Here is a 21181-nt window from a genome sequence, read left to right as displayed (position 1 = left end):
ATCTCTCAGCCCAAAACACCATTTAAAACATCATTTAAGTCTCAAAACTGAGTAAAAATGGCTGAGTAGTAAAACAGTGGAAATTAACATGACTGAGTTCAAGTAATAAGTCAAAACAGCGAGGAAACAATAATAAAAATCCCCGAAGAGGTTCAAATAGTTGGCACTAGGCCCAAATATGACATTCAGCCTAAAAACATGATAATAGCAAATAGTTTTCGATCAAATAGGCGGTAAAATTATCAATCGGGACGGACCAAGTCACAATCCCCAATAGTGCACGAACCCATGCTCGTCATCAAACATGTGTCTCACCTCAATATAGCACTACGATGTGCAATCCGCGGTTTCAAACCCTCAGAGCATCATTTACAATCATTACTCACCTCGAACCGGCTAAATCTCTAGCTTACGACGCCTTTGCCCCTCGAATCGGCCTCCACGCGCGTCGAATCTATCCAAAATTAGAACAATACGTCACAATATGCTAAGGGAACAAAGGCCAAGCAAAAACAATTGAAAAAAAAATCAAAAATCCCAAAATTGGCAAAACCAGAGCCCCGGGCCTATTTCTCGAAACTCAAAAATTTTCACAACAACGGATTCCTTATCTTCCCACAATTTCATACATATCAAAAGTTCTCAAATTCGACCTCAAATGGTCCTCCAAATCCCCAATCAAAAGTCCAAAATTCCAAGCCCTAGTTCTTCCATTTTAGCTTAAGTTTTCATGATTTTCTAGGTGGATTTCACAATAAAATCGAGTTTTAGGTCCGAAATTCTTACCTCCAATCGTTTTCCCTTGAATCTCTCTTCAATCTCCTTCAAAAAGGTATCAAAAAGACCAACTATGGAGGAAATGAGCCCCAAAATCGCGGATGAAATGAATTAAAACATTCTGCCCAGACATTGTCGCATCTGCGATTCATTAACCGCTTCTGCGGTACCGCATTTGCGGTTAGACCTCCACTTCTGCGGAAATTCATTAACCAGCCTAAACCGCATCTGCGGCTCCGCAAGTGCGGTCCCCATACCGCATCTGCGGTTCCAGGCATCCCTCCCATAATCCGCTTCTGTGGTCCTTCTCTCGCATATGCGGCGCCGCACCTGCGGCCCTCAAACCGTAAGTGCGAAAACACCAGAAACAACAAAATCTGAAGCTGCATTAAACATCAAGCTTCCCCGTTAGCCATCCGAAACCACCCCGAGGCCCCCTGGACCTCAACCAAAAGCACGAACATAACCCAATACCTTATCCAAACTTGTTCCAATCATCAAAATACCTCAAACAACATCAAATCTCTCGAAACACATCGGATTCAAGCCTAAGTTTCTAAAATTTTCTGAAATACGTTTTTGATCAAAAATCCAACCAAACCACGTCCGAATGACCTGAAATTTTGCACACGTATCCCTAATGGCACAACGAAGCTACTGCAACTCTCGGAGTTCCATTACGACCCCTATATCAAAATCTCACCTAAAAATCGGAAATCGCCAAAATATCAACTTCGCCAATTCAAGCCTAATTCTACACCAGACCTCCAAAACCCATTCCGATCACACTCCTAAGTCATAAATCACCTCTCGAAGCTAACCGAATAATCGGAACTCACATTCGAGCCCTCCAACACATAAGTCAACATTCAGTTGACTTTTCCAACTTAAACCTTTTTAAAAGAGACTAAGTGACTCATTTCTTACCAAATCCTCTCCGAACTCGATCTAATCAACCTGATCACATAAAACACAGATAACGAAGCTAAAGAAGCAGGAACGGGGGAAATGGAGCGGTAATTCATGAGACGACTGACCGGGTTGTCACAAAATCATCATAAGCGATATCATTTCTTGTTTTACTTTTGCCTTTAATAACTTTTTATAAGCATGACAAAATATTTTTGGCGTACAACATATACGCGACCAATAACATATTTATGTAACCGCACAGTAATATTCATTATCTTTCTTTCTCTCAAACCTTCTAGTAGAGTTGAGTTGTAGTATTTATTCAACCATGCGTAAGCACATCCTTTTGCATAATTTATATCACATATATATTTCAATATTTACTTTCAGGAATGAGCCTGCACTTACAATGCTTATCAGAAGTCACATTTTCAACGAATGGACTTTAATTATGTGAACGTGTCTCGTATTAACAGACCACATTGATACATATTCCTTCACCTTTGAAGGATCATTTTGAGAACCCTTATTGTTCTCCTTTTTACAATTACTATAATGATGACTGATATTATTTGATCTTTGGCACGCCCACATTCATTGGTCAACCACTTGTCTTTATTTAGACTTATTATGCGCCGCTATTACATTCACTTCAAGAATGGAGCAAATCAAGTGAGAGAAGCTTCATACTTTTTCATGAAAAATACATTATTTTCTTTAGTCATTATTATATCATCAATATGATGCATTGGGACTCAAACCCAATGCCTTACCCATATAAAGACATGTTAAGCCATAATGTGTTGAGACTAAAACCCAACTCTTATAATCACGGTGCACAAGACTCGAACTCGATGTCCTACCCTTGTGGTACATGTTGGGACTTGAACCCACCATCTTACCCTCAATTAATGGCATAATAAGCCAAAGTGCATGTACTGGGACTTGCCTTCAAACATTTAAAAATATTACATTACTTTGGCAACTATATGTATTGTGTAACTCTGTTATAGTTCAAGGATATTTTCTAATGTAAGATATTCAATTTAAAGAGATATTATATGATAAATCCTTCAAGATAGATGATAAACCACAGGTGTTTTATTATTTCATAAAATAATTTAACATTATAAGTAATAATAAACCATATAGATAGATATACTTTATGTATGACTATGAATGAATGAAATAAATACTTGAGTTGTAGCTATATGGAAAATGTTGCTCATGTATGATACGTATACTAGTAGTAGTAATAGAACTACAATAAAAATTTGACGACTATGACCAGAAGGCATTTATATTGCCATATATTAACCCTTCCAATTGGTATTTACGTAAGCACAAAAATTATATACTTAGGAGCATACCTTGAAATGATGAACCACTTACCAAAATAAGATAATCCATATAATATTTGTCTCACTGTCCATACGAAATCCAACAGGCTTACGCATTGGAAGCTACAATATTGTTACTTGGCTATGATAATACAAAAACAAATCAACTTTGTTGTGACACATTTCCTAAAAGTTGAGAAGGATTGTCGCAGAGAACAACCGTACTGATAACATGTTAATAAACGAAGCTCAAAGTAATAATATGAAGCAATAAAATAGATAAAAGATGTAGAGAGGAAGAGGGAATTTTTTTATTTCTTCTATGTATTTCAAGTGTGTACAATGTGATGTCCAAATCCTCTATTTATAGGATGATATAGGTAATACAAAGGGATACCATGAACATGATATTAACTATTGAGAATATGAGGGAAGATCATGGAGGTGTGAGAGTTACATCCATAATAATAAGAAGTAGTGTCCGGGAGGTTAATGAAGAAAAGTAGTGAGTGTTACTGCCTTAGAAGTTATGGACATCCATCATAATCAAGTATTTTATAACAGTAATCATGTTTTATTCATCTGCATTTATTAAATACCAAGGACCTCTACGTTTTAATCCTCTGTTAAACTACTTCATAGTTTTTAGATTATTAGTTTCTGCGCACGCGGCGTGGACAACAAAAACTGAATAATAATGTTGATTTTATCTAGATCGATCTAGATAACCCTATAAAGAACAAATCTTAACGAAATTGTATATCAAGACATAAAATTAAATTACATACTAAATTTTACTAATTAGACTAAACGTCGAAATGAAATATACTTGGTATTAATACATGAGGCAAGACCCTATACCAAACTTGATATCTAAAACATACAAAAGTGATTTAGCTCCTATGGAAGAAGATGACGAAGATGTCATTATGAGAAATTATAGAAGCTTTTCTTATGAAAAATCTCAAACAAATTCAGAGACAACCATAGGCTCTAAAATTGTTGAACTATATTAACGAGCAGCACAAAAGATTGATATTTTTTATCTCCAAATTCAAATTCACAAATGCCTTGTCGGGACGTTAAGTTCAAGTTAAATATAATGCATTCTTAAATGCACAGATAAATAGAAAAAGTATTTGCGGGATTAAATAAAATCAGATCATACCATCTCATTACTTAATTTAGATATAAATATCCGTAGTTACTTGAACTCCATTCATTTTACCTTCTTTTTGCCTTTAAGTTTATCTGATCTTTTTCTATGCATCAATATTAGTCACACTTTATTTTGTGTCATGACCCGATAGGTCATCTCATGTTTTAGAACTAAATTTTGTATTCCGAATCCCTAAATATCTTCTTTTAGCCTTTCTCGACTTGCGTGCGCAGTTCGAATATTGACCAGAAGGGCTTATAGGTTAAAAACTGGTAAAAATAAGAATTTTTACTTTAAAAGTTAATTTTAATTGACTTCGATCAACGTTTTGAGTAAATGAACCTGGATCGTATTTTGACGGTCCCAGTGGGTCCGTATTGAAATATGGGAACTGGGCATATGCCCGGAGTCGAATTCCGAGGTCCCTAGCTCGAGATGTGAATTTTTGTTGAAAATTAAATGGTTTTAAGAATCTGTTGATATTTGGTATTATTAATACCGGGCCCGTATTTTAGTTCCGAAGTCCGGTACAGGTTCAATATAATAATTATAACTTGTCTGTGATGTTTGGTAAGAAACGGAGTTAGTTTGACGTGATTCGGACGTCCGGTTGTGAAAATAGAAGTTTTAAAGCTTTCTTGAAAATATTCGATTTGGTGTTCAATTCGTAGTTTTAGGTGTTATTTTGGTGATTTGATCGCGCGAGCAAGTTTGTATGATATTTTAGGACTGTGCATATTTGGTTTGGAGCCCCGAGGGCTTGGTTGAGTTTCGGATTGGCTACATGAAGTTTTAGACTTAGAAATTTGGTTTTTTCTGCAGCTTCATGTACCTTCTGGTTTCCTTCTTTGCGTTCGCGAAGGCTCTCTCACAAACGCGAAGTGTGAGATGGGCTGGGGGATGGTTTGTTCTATGCGAATGCGAGGCCATGGTCGCGAACGCGGAGCACTAGGAGGTCTGCGCTTCGTGAATGCGACCAACTAGATGCGAATGCGTAGGGTATTGGAGGTGGGCTGGGGATCAGTGGGGTTTTCTACGCGAACGCGGGCCAAGGCTCGCGAACGCGATGGTCGGGGGTAACAAACCATCGCAAACGCGAAAGCCCTTCAGGCTGTTGTGCATTGTGAATGCGGCAGGCCCTTCGCGAACACAGGCCTGACGCCTAGACCTTAAAATAGTTCAAAAACGAGATTTTGCCCGTTTTTACTCTCCATTAGAGCTCGCCTAGGTGCGATTTTGAAGGGAAAAATCAACACCAATTCATAGTTTTGTTCTCTCTAACTCATTTTCTTCCACTTCTATCATCAGCCATTAAATTTCTAGCCTTAAACTTTGTTCTTTCATGATAGAAAATTAGGGATTTTGAAAGAATTGGGATTTATTTTTTGCAAATTGGGGATTTAGACCTCAATTTGGGGTCGAATTCTGAAACTAATTACATATTCAGGCTCGGGGGTAAATGGGTATTGATCTGAACCTCCAGTTTTGACCAAGCGGACCCGTGATCGATTTTTGACCTTTTCGGGAAAAGTTTAGGAAACCTAAATTTATGCATTGCAATTTATTTCTTTAGCAATATTTGATGTTATTAAGTTAATTGTGGCTAGATACGAGTGGTTTGGAGGTAAAATCTAGAGGAAAAGCGGTAATTGAGTAGTGAGTGTCATGTGGAGCGAGGTAAGTATTGTGCTTAACTTTGACTTGAGGGATTCAGAATCCTTGCCTTAATTGCTATATGAAAATCATGTGAGCGACGTACATGTGAGGTGACAAGTACTTATGCGCTACCAATTTATCTGTCTTGCCTGTTCCTCTCCCGTTCTTCTTATATTGTTTCTTTCCCTACTTTAATTGTTACATGCCTACTTGTGTTTTCATGCTTAATTGCTACTTGTTAGACATTGTTTCTCCTTGTCGAAGATAGTTGTTATTCCATAGTTTCCTTATCCATTATTACTTGCTTAAGCTGTTCTTATTTGTGTTTTAGTGATATTCTAGATTGATCTCGCTGAGTAGTATTACTTGTGTAGAGTTTTACTGAGTATAAGATTTCCATTTGTCTTGTTCTGAAGTTTAAGTATTGAGAAGGGTCTTGTGTTAATTTGTGAAACTTCTATACTCCCTGTGTCATTGATATGAATATGGTGGGATCAGGTTGCACGCTGCAATAGGTGGAATAAAGGTGATATATTGAGGAGGAATAAGGGTGAATTGATATTATACGGTGGGATCAGATTGCACGCCGCAACAAGTGTAATAAGGATGGAATATGGTGAAATAAGGGTGAACCGTGATTGTGATTATTATGATATGATGGGATCGGGTTGCACGCCACAACACTTTTATCTATATTTTGTGATTTATGATATTAAGAAGAAATAAGGGAGCATTGTGATATGTACGGTGGGATTGGGTTGCGTGCCACAACAATTTATATGTTTATGTTCTTTCTTTGACTGTGTTAGCTGTACGGTAGTATTAAATTTTGCACTTAAGGATTAGTAATATCTGAGCACCGATGAGTACGTTGTGTCCTATATTTATTTCTTACATACTTACTATTTTTACTTTATTCTGCTTTCTTTTCTGTCTTATTATTCACTGTATGCAACTTATATTATGGGTGTCTCACCGTAGCCTCCTCACTCCTTCGTCGAGGTTAGGCTCAGCACTTACCAGTACATGGGGTCGGTTGTATTGATACTGCACCATGCACTTCCTGTGTAGATTTTGGAGCAGGTAATGGCTGATCGAGAGGTTGGCTGCAAATTTCATAGCTAGGAGACCCAAGGTAGTCTTGTTAGCGTTCGCAGGCCCTGGTGTCCCCTGCTATACTCATATACTTATTGTTTTTACTTTACTTCACAAACAATTGTATTTTCTTTCTGACAAATATTTGTAGAAAATCTTAGTGTGTTCGTGAATTGTGACTTCGGATTCTGGGTAGAAGTAGCATGTAATTAAAGTTGATATCTATATAGCTTTACGTTTATTTTGCTTTATTTTTTCTTGTTTACTGATAATCACTAAAAATGTATAGAATTGGCTAAATTATCTCTAACGTTGGCTTTCCTGGCAAGTGTGATGTTAGGCGTCATCGTGGTTCCGATGATGGGAATTTCGGGTCATGACAAGTTGGTTCAGAGTACGAGGTTGCCTAGGTCTCACAATTCACGAACAAGCTTAGTAGAGTCTGGAGATCGGTACGGAGACATCTGTGCTTATCTCCTAGAGGCTATAAAGTTAGGAACAAATTTCATTTTTATTCACTTTGTCGTGTGATTTTGTTTTTTCTCAATACTGATTGAACTCTCCTACTCTTATTCTCTCGCAGATGGCAAGAATGAGTATCGCTTCTTCAGTTGAGCAGCAACCAGAGCCTCCAGAAGCAGCTTATATGAGGGGCAGAGGTCAAGGCCAAGGTCGTGCCCGAGGTCGAGGCATGGGCAGGGCTCAACCCAGGGCTCGAGCAGCAGCCCCAGCCGTGGAGCCTCAGGTGGAGTTCGACGAGGTGGTTTCAACTCAGACTATTCCTGTCAAGCCAGCTCAGGTCCCGGAGGGGTTTATTGCCACCCAGTGCTTCAGGATGCTTTGGTCCGATTAGTGGGCCTTATGAAAAGTGTGGCCTAGACTGGTGCATTCCTGATAGCACCAACCGTATCTCAGGCTAGAGGAGGAGCTTAGACTACTGTCACTCACACTCCAGAGCAGATGGCTCCCCAGTTTCAGACTCCGACAGCTCATCCAATCGAAGTGGTTCAGCTAGTTGCTGCGGCACATCTCGGTGATGGGTCAGCTATGTCTTTTGAGGCTTTGTGGAGATTGGATAGGTTTACCAATATCTTTCCAGTCCATTTCAGTGGTGTTACTTTAGAGGATCCCAGGAGTATCTTGACAGCTATCACGAGGTTCTTAGGAACATGGGTATATTGGAGACTAATGGGGTAGACTTTGCTGCTTTTTAGATGACTGGTTCTGCCAAAAAATGGTGGAGGGATTATTTGTTGACCAGACCAGCTGGGTCGCCGGACCAGTTCTCTCAGCTCTTCCTAGGGAAGTTTCTGCCTATCACCTTGAGAGAGGAGCGCCGCTGTCAGTTCGAGTGTCTCCAGTAGGGTAGCATGACTGTTACTTAGTATGAGTTCCATTTTGTAGATTTGGCATGTCATGCTCTTCTTCTGCTTCCTACCAAGAGAGAGAGATAGAGGGTGAGGATGTCTATTGACGGACTTGCTCAGCCTATCAGATTGCAGATGGCTAAGGAGATTGGGAGTGAGACTTCTTTTCAGGCGGCTGCCGACGTCACCAGGCGAGTTGAGATAGTTCTTGCACGGGGAGGTCAGGGGTCTGACAAGAGACCTTATCATTCTGGTGGATCCAACGATGCCTCATATGGAGGCATGGGTACTTTTGGTAGAGGCCATCCTCCTGGGCTGTTTCATTCAGTACTTTAGGCATCTCGCAGTGCTTTAGGGAGTCGTAGTCCTTATGTGGCTCCTTTTGGGCAGCCATCCTATAGTTCACCACGAGCTCCTATCAGTGCATCTCCTATTCATAGTTATTACCATGGTCAACCAGTCCATTCGGGTCAATCTCAGTTTCCACAACCACAGTATCAGGATGGATGTTTCAAGTGTGGTGGTTATAGGCATATTAGGAGGACCTGTCCGAGATTATTGGGTGTTCAGCCATAGCATCAGGGTTCTCGTGCCATGGTTCCGGCACCAGTTGCTGCACCACCTTCTCAGCCAACCAGAGGCAGGGTTTAGACAGTTAGAGGTAGGGGCCTGACTGCTACTGATGGAGGTCAAGTTGTTAGAGGTAGATGCTCGCCAACTAGAGGCCGTCCCAAAGATATGGTTCAGAGTGGTGGGCCCAACCCCAATGTTATTCTTTTCCAGCCAGACATGAGGCTGAGTCATCCGATGCTGTTATTACAGGTATCGTTTCAATTTGCAGTAGAGATGCTCCAGTTTTATTTGATCCGGGGTCTACTTACTCCTATGTGTCATCTTATTTTGCTTCATATTTGGTTATACCTCGTGATTCTTTGAGTGCCCCTATATATGTGTCCACACCTGTGGGGGATGATATTGTTGTAGATCCTATATATCGTTCGTGTGTGGTAACTATTGGGAGTCTTGAGACCAGTGTAGATCTTCTACTCTTCAATATGGTGGATTTTAATATTATATTGGGTATGGATTGGCTGTCACCTTATCACGCTATATTCGATTGTCACGCCAAGACGGTGATCTTAGCCTTGTCGGGGTTGCCTTGATTAGAGTGGAGAGGGACTCCTAGACATTCTACCAGTAGGGTTATCTCTTATATGAAGGCTCGGTGTCTGGTAGAGAGGTGTTTGGCTTATTTGGCTTATGTTAATGATTCTAGTGCGGAGGTTCTTTCTATGGATTCTGTGCCTGTTGTTCGTGAGTTTCCAGAAGTATTTCCTGCAGACCTCAGGGGGATGCCACCCGACATGGATATTGATTTCTGTATTGATTTGGCTTCGGGCACTCAGCCTATTTCCATTCCGCCATATCGGATGGCCCCGCGAAAGTTGAAATAATTGAAGGAACAGTTGGGGGATTTGCTTGATAAGGGCTTCATTAGACCTAGTGTCTTACCCTGGGGTGCACCAATGTTGTTCGTGAAGAAGAACGACAGGTCTCTGAGGATATGTATAGATTATCGATAGTTGAACAAAGTCACCATCAAGAACAAGTATCCATTACCGATGATTGATGATTTATTTGATCAGCTTCAGGTTGCCAAGGTGTTTTGAAGATTGATTTGAGATCTGGATACCATCAGTTGAGAATTAGGGCATCCGATGTCCCTAAGACAATTTTTCGGACCCGGTATGAGCACTATGAGTTTCTGATAATGTCCTTTGGGTTGGCCAATGCTCGGCAACACTTATGGATTTGATGAACCGAGTGTTCAAGCCTTGATTGGACTCCTTTGTGATTGTGTTTATTGATAACATATTGATATACTCTCGCAGTCGGGAGGAGAATGAACAGCACCTTAGGATAGTTCTCCAAACTCTGAGGGACAACCAGTTGTATGCTAAATTTTTGAAGTGCGAGTTTTGGTTGAATTCGGTCGCTTTCTTGTGCCATATTATATCAACAAAGGGCATCCAGGTAGATCCTAAGAAAATTAAGGCAGTCCAGAACTGGCCTAGACCCACTTCAACCACGGAGATCAGGAGCTTCTTGGGTTTGGCGGGTTATTACCGTCGATTTGTGGAGGGGTTTTCATCTATAGCAGCCCCATTGACCAGGTTGACCCAGAAGGGTGCCCCGCTCAGATGGTCAGACGAGTGTGAGATGAGCTTTCAGAAGCTCAAGACAACTTTAACTACAACGCCGGTGTTGGTGTTACCATTAGGTTTAGGATCTTACATAGTATATTGTGATGCCTCCCGTGTTGGGCTCGGAGCAGTATTAATGCAGAAGGGCAGGGTGATTGCACATGCATATCAGCATTTGAAGGTTCATATGAAGAATTATCCTGTCCATGATTTAGAGTTGGTAGCTATTGTTATATGCGCTGACGATTTGGAGGCAATATCTTTATGGCGTGTTGTGTGAGGTTTTCACGGATCATCGCAGCCTTCGGTATTTGTTTAAGCAAAAGGATATCAATTTGAGGCAGAGGGGTGGTTGGAGCTATTGAAAGACTATGATATCACCATCTTGTACCATCCCGGGAAGGCCAATGTGGTAGCCGACGCATTGAGTAGGAAGGCAGCGAGTATGGGCAACCTTACGTTCATTCCAGTCAGTGAGAGGCCGCTAGCATCAAATGTTTAGACTTTGGCCAATCAGTTGGTGACGTTGGATATTTCAGAGCTCAGCTATGTTCTAGCTTGCACAGTCGCTTGGTCATCCTTGTTTGAGCATATCAGAGATCGGCAGTATGATGACCCTCATTTGTTACTGTTGGATATGAAATTGTTTTGAGGATGCAGGGTCGCATGTGTGTGCCTAATGTTGATAGGCTTCTTGAGTTGATTCTTGAGAAGGCTCACAGTTTTCGATATTCTATTCACTCAAGCTCCACCAAGATGTACCAGGACTTGCAGCAACATTATTGGTGGAGGAGGATGAAGAAGGATATAGTTGCTTATGTAGCTCGGTGCCTGAATTGTCAGCAAGTGAAGTATGAGCATCAGAGACCCGGTGGTTTGCTTCAGCAGATAGAGATTCCTGAGTGGAAGTAGGAGCGTATCACTATGGAATTTGTTGTTGGATTCCCACGGGCTCAGAGGAAGTTCGATGCCGTTTGGGTCATTATGGATAGGCTGACTAAGTCAGCATACTTTATTCATGTGGCAGTTACCTATTCTTCAGAGCGGTTGATAGAGATTTATATTCATGAGATTGTCCGTCTTCATAGTGTGCCCGTGTCTATCATTTTTGATCGAGGTATGCATTTCACCTTGCACTTCTGGAGGGCAGTACAACATGAGTTGGGTACGCGGGTTGAGTTGAGCACAAAATTCCATCCTCAGATGGACTGATAGTTCGAGCGTACTATTTAGATCTTGGAGGATATGCTCCATGCATGTGTTATAGACTTTGGAGGATTGTGGGATCAGTTCTTTCCCCTTGCAGAGTTCGCCTACAACAACAACTACCAGTCAAACAGTTAGATGGCTCCTTATGAGGCATTATATGGTAGACGATGTCGGTCGCCAGTTGGGTAATTTGATCCGGGGGAGGCTCGGTTGTTGGATACTGATCTAGTACAGGATGCCTTGGATAAGGTCAAGATTATATAGGATCGACTTCGCACAGCTCAGTCCAGGCAAAAGAGTTATGCTGACCGTAGAGTTGATGATGTGGTATTCATGGTCGGGGAGAGAGTGTTGCTTCGGGTGTCACCCATGAAGAGTGTCATGAGGTTTGGAAAGAAGGGCAAGTTGAGCCTAGATATATCGGTCCTTTTGATATTCTTGAGAGAGTGGGAGATGTGGATTATAGGCTTGCGTTTCCTCTGGGGTTATCAGGAGCTCATCCAGTCCATACTCTGGAAGTATCATGGTGACCCGTCCCACATGTTAGATTTCAGCTTTGTCCAGTTGGACGATGATTTGACTTATGAGGAGGAGCCGGTGGCTATTCTAGCCCAGTAGATTTGTCAGTTGCGATCAAAGAGTTATCCTTCAGTCGTGTGCAGTGGAGAGGTCAGCCCACTAAGGCAGCTACTTGGGAGTCCGAGTTAGATATACGGGGTAAATATCTCCACCTTTTCACCAGTCTAGGTACTTTTCTATGTCCGTTCGAGAATGAACGGTTATTTTAGAGGTGGAGAATGTGATGACCTGATAGGTCATCTCATGTTTAGAACTAAATTATGTGTTCTGAATCCCTAAATATCTCATTTTAGCCTTTCTTGACTTGCGTGTGCAGTCCGGGTATCGGCCCAGAAGGGTTTATAGGTTAAAAACTAGTAAAAATAAGAATTTTTGCTTTAAAAGTTGACTTTAGTTGACTTCGGTCAACATTTTGAGTAAATGGACCCAAAACTGTATTTTTACGGTCTTGGTGGATCCGTATTGAAATATGGGACCTGGGCATATGCCCGAAGTCGAATTCCGAGGTCTCTAGCTCAAGATATGAATTTTTGTTGAAAATTAAATGGTTTTAAGAATCTGTTGATGTTTGGCATTATTGATACCAGACCCGTATTTTAGTTCAGAAGCTCGGTACATGTTCAATATAATAATTATAACTTGTCTGTGATGTTTGGTAAGAAACAGAGATAGTCTGACGTGATTCGGACGTCCGATTGTGAAAATAGAAGTTTTAAAGCTTTCTTGAAAATTTCATTCGATTTGGTGTTCAATTCGTAGTTTTAGGTGTTATTGTGGTGATTTGATTGCGCGAGCAAGTTCGTATGATGTTTTAGGACTTGTTTGCATGTTTGGTTTGGAGCCCCGAGGGTTCGAGTGAGTTTCGGATAGGCTACGGGAAGTTTTAGACTTAGAAATCTGCTTTTTCTGCAGCTTCAGGTTCCTTCTGGTTTCCTTCTTCGCGTTCGCGAAGGCTTTCTCGCGAACGCAAAGTGTGAGCTAGGCTGGGGGAGTGTTTGTTCTATGCGAACGTGAGGCCATGGTCACGAATGCAGAGTACTAGGGGATCTTCGCTTCGCGAACGCGTAGGGTATTGGAGGTGGGTTGGTGATCAATGTGTTGTTCTACGCGAACGTGGGCAAGGATCGCGAACGCAATGGTCAGGGGGAACAAACCATCGTGAATGCGTGCAATCCATCACGAACGCGAAAGCCTTCAGGCTGCTGTGCATCGCGAACGCGGCAGGCCCTCCGCGAACGCGAAGAAGGCCTGACGCCCAGACCTTAAAACAGTTCAAAAACGGGATTTTACCCATTTTTCATAAATTATGCATTAGAGCTCGACCTAGGTGTGATTTTGAAGGTAAAACTCAACACTAATTCATAGGTTTGTACCCTCTAACTCATTTTCTTCCATTTCTATCATCACCCATTAAATTTCTAGCCTTTTTGCAAATTGGGGATTTAGACCTCAATTTGGGATTGAATTCCAAAACTAATTACATATTCGGGCTCGAGGGTGAATGGGTGTATGGGTCTTGGTCTGAATCTCGAGTTTTTACCAAACGAGCTGGGGTTGATTTTTGACTTTTTGAGAACAGTTTGGGAAACCTAAATTTATGCTTTGTAATTGATTTCTTTAGCAATATTCGTTGTTAGTAAGTTAATTGTGGCTAGATACAGATGGTTTGGAGGTGGAATCTAGAGGAAAAACGGTAATTAAGCAGTGAGTGACTTGTGGAGCGAGGTAAGTATTGTGCCTAACTTTGACTTGAGGGATTAGGAATCCTTGCCTTAATTGCTATATGAAAATCATGTGAGCGGCATATATATGAGGTGATGAGTACTTATGAGCTGCCAATTTATCTGTCTTGCCTGTTCCTCTCCCGTTCTTCTTATATTGTTTCTTTCCCTGCCTTAATTGTTACATACCTACTTGTGTTTCCATGCTTAATTGCTACTTGTTAGATAGTATTTCTCCTTGTTGAAGATAATTGTTATTCCGTAGTTTCCTTATCCCCTATTACTTGCTTAAGCTGTTCTTATTTATGTTTTAGTGATATTCTGGATTGGCCTCGCTGAGTAGTATTACTTGTGTAGAGTTTTATCGAGTATAAGATTTCTATTTGCCTTGTTCTGAAGTTTAAGTATTGAGAAGGATCTTGTGTTAATTTGTGAAACTTCTATACTTCCTGTGTAATTGATATGAATATGGTGGGATCGGGTTGCCCGCTGCAATAGGTGGAATAAGGGTGATATATTGAGGAGGAATAAGGGTGAATTGATATTATACGGTGGGATCGGATTGCATGCTGCAGCAAGTGTAATAAGTGTAGAATGTGGTGAAATAAGGGTGAACTGTGATTGTGATTATTATGATATGGTGGGATCGGATTGCATGCCGCAACACTTTTATCTATATTTTGTTGTTTATGATATTAAGAAGAAATAAGGGAGGATTGTGATATGTATGGTGAGATCGGGTTGCACGCCGCAATAATTTATATGTTTATGTTCTTTCTTTGACTGTGTTAGCTGTACAACAGTATTTAATTGCACCTAAGGATTGGTAATAGCTGAGCATTGATGAAGTATGTTGGGTCCTGTATTTATTTCTTGCAGACTTACTGTTTTTACTTTATTCTGCTTTCTTTTCTGTCTTATTATTCACTGTATGCAGCTTATATTGTAAGTGTCCTGCCGTAGCCTCGTCAATCTTTCGTCGAGGTTAGGCTCGGCACTTACCAGTACATGGGGTCGGTTGTACTAATACTGCACCTTGCACTTTCTATGCAGATTTTAGAGCAGGTAGTGGCTGATCGAGAGGTTGGCTGCAGATTTCATAGATAGGAGACCCAAGGTAGTCCTGCTGACATCCGCAGGCCCTGGCATCCCCTTCTACACTCTTATACTTATTGTTTTTACTTTACTTCACAAACAGTTGTATTTTCTTTCAGAAAAGTATTTGTAGAAAATCTTAGTGTGTTCATGAATTGTGACTCCGGATTCTGGGTAGAAGTAGCATGTAATTAAAGTTGATATCTATATAGCTTCGCGTTTATTTCGCTTTTCTTTGCTTGTTTACTGATAATCACTAAAAATGTAAAGAATTGGCTAAATAATCTCTAACGTTGGCTTGCTTGGCAAGTGTGATGTTAGGTGTCATCACGGTCCCGACGGTGAGAATTTCAGGTCGTGACAAGATGGTATCAGAGCACTAGGTTGCCTAGGTCTCAGAATTCAGGAATAATCTTAGTAGAGTATGGGGGATCGATACAGAGACGTCTGTGCTTATCTCTTAGAGGCTATAAAGTTAGGAACAAATTTCACTTTTATTCAACTCTGTCGTGCGATTTTGATTTTTCTCAATACTGATTGAACTCTCCTACACTTATTCCCTCGCAGATGGCGAGAACGAGTACCGCTTCTTCAGCTGAGCAGCAGAGCCTCCAGCGACAACTCCTACGAAGGGCAAAGGTCGAGGCCGAGGCCGTTCCTTAGGTCGAGGCAGGGGCGGGGCTCAGCCCTGGGCCCGAGCAGCAGCCCCCAGCCGTGGAACCTCAGGTAGAGTTCGACGAGGAGGCTCCAACTCAAACTATTCCTGCCGGGCCAGCTCAGATCCGAGAGGGGTTTATTGCCACCCCAGTGCTTCAGGATGCTTTGGTCCGATTAGTGGGCCTTATGGAGAGTATGGCCCAGACTGGCGCATTCCCGATGGCACCAGGTCGTGACATTTTGCGTTTCTATATTTTCGATTATCTATACTGCAAATATTTATCGAGCTAAATGCAATTAAGTTACCCATATTATAAAGCCAAACAAAGTGCTCTATTATAACATCAATCAATTAAGTTGTTTGATATCATCATCATTTGATTTATCGTCCAAGATACATATAAGGCGGAATTAACCATATTGATCATACCAAAGTGATTTATTTTTCCACCGCACAACACAAAGAGCAACAATATAACCATCGAACCAACCTCAGTAATAATTTGACCAAAATTAAAAGTCTAACAGGAGTTTCAATACGCAAAATAAAAAAGAGTAATTCTAATAATAGATAAGTGGAAAAAAGAATAAGAGAATAGGAAAGGAAACAATATGTTAACTGTACACTTCTTGTGTCTTTCCATGTCATGCGTCAAGCTCTTCATCGTATAATATACCATACATTCTAAAAGGAGCTTATTTAGCCAATAAAAAGAATTTCACACTAAAGTATCCAAATGAAATTAACTACTACTCCATTCGTTTCAATTTACTAGTCTTAAAGTACGCGCGCTGCGCGTGTACCCATATTACAATCAAAATCTTTATAAAAATCACATAAATATTATTAATCTAGATATAGAATTTAAACTAAAGGAAATAGTTAACTTCCTAAAAATATGAATGTTAATTTTGTTTAACTAATTCTATAAGAAAAGAAACGTCGCCCCACAAAGTCCTGATATATTTTATTGGATTTCGGTATATGGGCTTTGTATTTAATTTAAAAGCTCAGAATAAGCATAATATGTTAATTTGTATTAGCAGTAATCTCTAAACTTCTTTATAGGAAACAACTTAAAAGGTTAAACTGAATGTAACAAGTTTGTATTATTCTAAAAAAATTGAACAATAAAGAGGATACCCAATTATATACGGAGCCATGAATATGCTATAGTTTTATTTATTATTCGTTATTAAATAATTTTATATTTTTGTATGTATAATGTTTTGAAGAAATAGTACATCATTGAAGAGTAATATGATCTATTAACATTACAAAAAGATATGTTCATCCATAAATAATAGTTTGTGTTATAATATTCTTGCTTTTGGAGACAAAGACACATTAACTATAATTTTATAAAAAAGCAAGGATGGTTCGTTTCATACATTGAATTATATGAACTTGACACTTCCCACAAAAAAAAAATGTTCAATATAAGAACATAACATTTTTTAAAAACAAAATGTTAGGAGTAATTAAAAATGTAAATAAACCATTCTTAAGTTTTTGTTTGATAAGTAGCAAAGTTGCCGAGAATTTGGAATGGCAAATAATTGATTCCTCCTTAAAAAGATATTTTTCTCTTTTATTTAACCTAGATTTTAGAAATTAAAGACAAATTGGTTCCTTCTTGAAAACTATTTTTCTCATTTATTTATGGTAGGAGTGTTAGGGTATCTTTTACCTTTTTTTTTTATTATTTATATTTATAATAGAATTTAACCATGTAAATCAAAGTGTATTTCATAATTCATTTTAGAAAAAATTGTAATTATACCCAAGATATTTCTTTTTTATATAAATTAGGAATAGTTAAATACTTTAAAGACAACTTTGTTCCTTCTTAAAGAGATAATTTTCTTGTTTATTTACATTTAGGATACTTTTTTTCTAAAAAATTATTTCAAAGAAATCAAATTGATAATAAAATTTGCTACAGATCCTTGGCTGCTGCTTGGTTGTCAGAAACGAACATCTTTCAAAGGCGAAAGTAGAAACAATTTCCTTCCTACGCATTTTGAATAGTTTAATTCAAATTAATTTTTTCTTTTTCTAATTTTGAAGTACGTTGTTTTTTATGGGTAAAAGGATCTAGAAATGTCAAAGTTGTTTATTTATAGTAAATTTCAATAATTCTAAATATTATGAGCTAGTTCAAATGAGGAAAGATTTAATAAATAAAATTTTATTTGATTTTAAAATCCTATATATTAGGAGAATAATTAAATTACAATTTTGTATAATGTGAAAGTAATTTTTAAAGGGTAAAAAAGCCGAACGACATTTTGCTAAGGGCTTTCGTACTTTTAATATAGTATAGAATAGATGTAAACCTATTTCCTTTTTAATCCGTGTCAAAAAGAATAATCACTTTTCTTATTTGGAAATAATTTACCTTTATGCAATGATTTATAGGGACACAAAATATATGTGCCCCTTTTACATCACAAGTTCAAAAGTCTTCTCTCTTTTCTTAAATTCCGTATCCAGTCAAATTGGTTCACATAAATTAAAACGGAAGGAGTATTATTTATGCTGTTCTTCGCTTTTATTTATGCTCTATCCTAGTTTTTCTCTCCCTTGCTTCAACTCTCTCTCTCCTCTCCTCTCTCTTTGATCCATACAAACACTTGATTCTCAATTTTGGGTATGGTACATGGGATGCTCTGAAGAGATTTTTGCTATGTTAAAATGTGCATAACAAGACCTGGATATGCATCTATAGAATCCAAGAACATGAAGAGGCCTAAAACTGTAGTCTTATCATTTGAATTGAAGTTTAGATTCACTTAACATATTTTTAATCCCCGTTTTCAGCTTAAAGAATCTAATAATGATAGGTGGTAAAGAGGCTCAATTCCAATACTTTTATGATTCTTGATAATACCATATCTATTATGAAGTGTTTTTATGATTTTGTACATTAGTATTATAGGAATAGTGTTTAGATAAGGGATAAAAATGTCATTCAATATTTTATGAATATTTTGGTAATTTAAGTTTACACTTAAAAGTTTTTCCACTTTTAATATAAAATATGATCTGCACTAACAACATATTTTTAGATTGTCCAATAGTACTCATAAATCTACCCAATTATTGTGTCTGTTTATATTAGGGGGATTTGCATCTATATCCGCCTTTTGGGTATCATTTTAACTTGTGCCCGTTTTGTAAAAAAAATTACAAACGTACCCACTTTTTCGCGTAACTTTAGCATACGGGGCTGAAGTAGCAAAGACAATCACGCAAAACTTCAGCATTCTAGTAGACGGGCCTGAAGTAACAAAGACAATACGCTGAAGTTTTTTTGTCCTAGATAAGATGCTGAAGTTATTTAGTTCATTTGTAAAAACTTCAACACTAAAATAGCTGAAGATTTTTTATCCTAGATTCATTAGTTTTGTCATAAGATGCTGAAGTTATTTAGTTCAACAACAACAACAACAACGACCCAGTATAATCCCACAAGTGGGGTCTGGGGAGGGTAATATGTACGCAGACCTTACCCCTACCCCGAAGGGTAGAGAGGCTGTTTCCAGGAGACCCTCGGCTCAAAAAAAGCAATAGGAGATAATATATTAGTACCATAAAAATGCGTAATAAAATAACAACAATATATAAGAGATACGAAATATGAAATACAGGATACGAAATACGAAATACGAATTAGATGGCTGGTATAGTACAACTAGAAGGTAAAGCCCTGCATCAATAGACGACCACTGACATTCCTAGTCTAACTCCTAACTAGATAGTCTCTCTCAGTTGTGCTGTAGAAATATTCACCCTCTCCCCTAACCTACAACCTTAATGCTCGACCTCCATAATTCCCTATCAAGGGCCATGTCCTCCGTAATCCTAAGTCGCGTCATGTCCTGTCTGATCACCTCTCCCCAATACTTCTTAGGTCTCCCTCTACCTCTCCGCGTGCCCACTACAGCCAGTCGCTCACACCTCCTCACCGGTGCATCAGTGCTCCTCCTCTGAATGTGCCCAAACCATCTGAGTCTTACTTCCCGCATCTTGTCCTCCATGGGGGCCACACCCACCTTCTCTCGAATATCTGCATTCCTAATCTTATCCATCCTTGTATGCCCGCACATCCACCTCAACATCCTCATCTCTGCTACTTTCATCTTCTGGGTGTGTGAGTTCTTTACCGGCCAACATTCAGTTCCATACAACATGGCAGGCCTAACCACTGCTCTATAAAACTTACCTTTTAGTAACGGTGGCACTTTCTTGTCACACAAAACTCCCGACGCTAACCTCCACTTCATCCACCCCACCCCTATACGGTGTGTGACATCCTCGTCAATCTCCCCGATCCCCTGAATAACCGATCCAAGGTACTTGAAACTATCTTTCTTGGGAATGACTTGAGAGTCAAGCCTCACTTCAACTCTCGCTTCCGTCGGCTCAACTCCAAATTTGCACTCGAGGTATTCCGTCTTCGTCCTACTCAACTTGAAACCTTTAGACTCAAGAGCATGTCTCCAAATCTCTAGCCTCTCGTTGACGCCGCCTCTTGTCTCGTCAATTAGAATAATGTCATCAGCAAATAGCATGCACCATGGAACCTCCCCTTGAATATGATGAGTCAGTGCATCCATCACTAGGGCAAATAGGAATGGGCTGAGCGCAGACCCTTGGTGCAATCCCGTAATAACTGGAAAGTGTTCAGAGTCGCCTCCTACTGTCCTAACCCGAGTCTTAGCTCCATCATACATGTCTTTAATCACCCTAATATAGTTACTCGGGACCCCTTTATCCTCTAAGCAGCTCCATAAGACCTTCCTAGGAACCTTATCGTACGCTTTCTCCAGATCAATAAACACCATGTGGAGATCCTTCTTCTTATCTCTGTACTGTTCCACCATCCTCCTAATAAGGTGGATAGCTTCTGTGGTAGATCGTCCCGGCATGAACCCGAACTGGTTGTCTGAAATAGACACCGTCCTTCGCACTCTCATTTCTACCACTCTCTCCCAAACTTTCATGGTATGACTTAGTAATTTGATGCCCCTATAGTTGTTACAGCTCTGGACATCACCTTTGTTCTTATACAACGGGACCATTGTACTCCACCTCCACTCTTCAGGCATTCTATTAGTCTTGAATATAACACTAAACAATGCAGTAAGCCATTCCAAGCCTGCTTGACCCACACACCTCCACAGTTCAACCGGAATCTCGTCTGGCCCGGTAGCTCTGCCCCTTCTCATCTTACGCATTGCCTCCATGACTTCATCGATCTCAATGTCCCTACAATTACTTACTTCATGGTGACTGTCGGCATTCCTCGATTCCCCAAGTATAATATCCTGATCCCCTTCTTCACTTAGAAGTTTATGAAAGTAGGTCTGCCACCTCCTCTTAATCTGGTCATCTCCCATCAAA

Source organism: Nicotiana sylvestris, chromosome 11, assembly GCF_000393655.2.
Source record: "Nicotiana sylvestris chromosome 11, ASM39365v2, whole genome shotgun sequence".
In the NCBI taxonomy this organism is placed as follows: Eukaryota; Viridiplantae; Streptophyta; class Magnoliopsida; order Solanales; family Solanaceae; genus Nicotiana; species Nicotiana sylvestris.
This window is presented reverse-complemented; position numbering follows the sequence as displayed.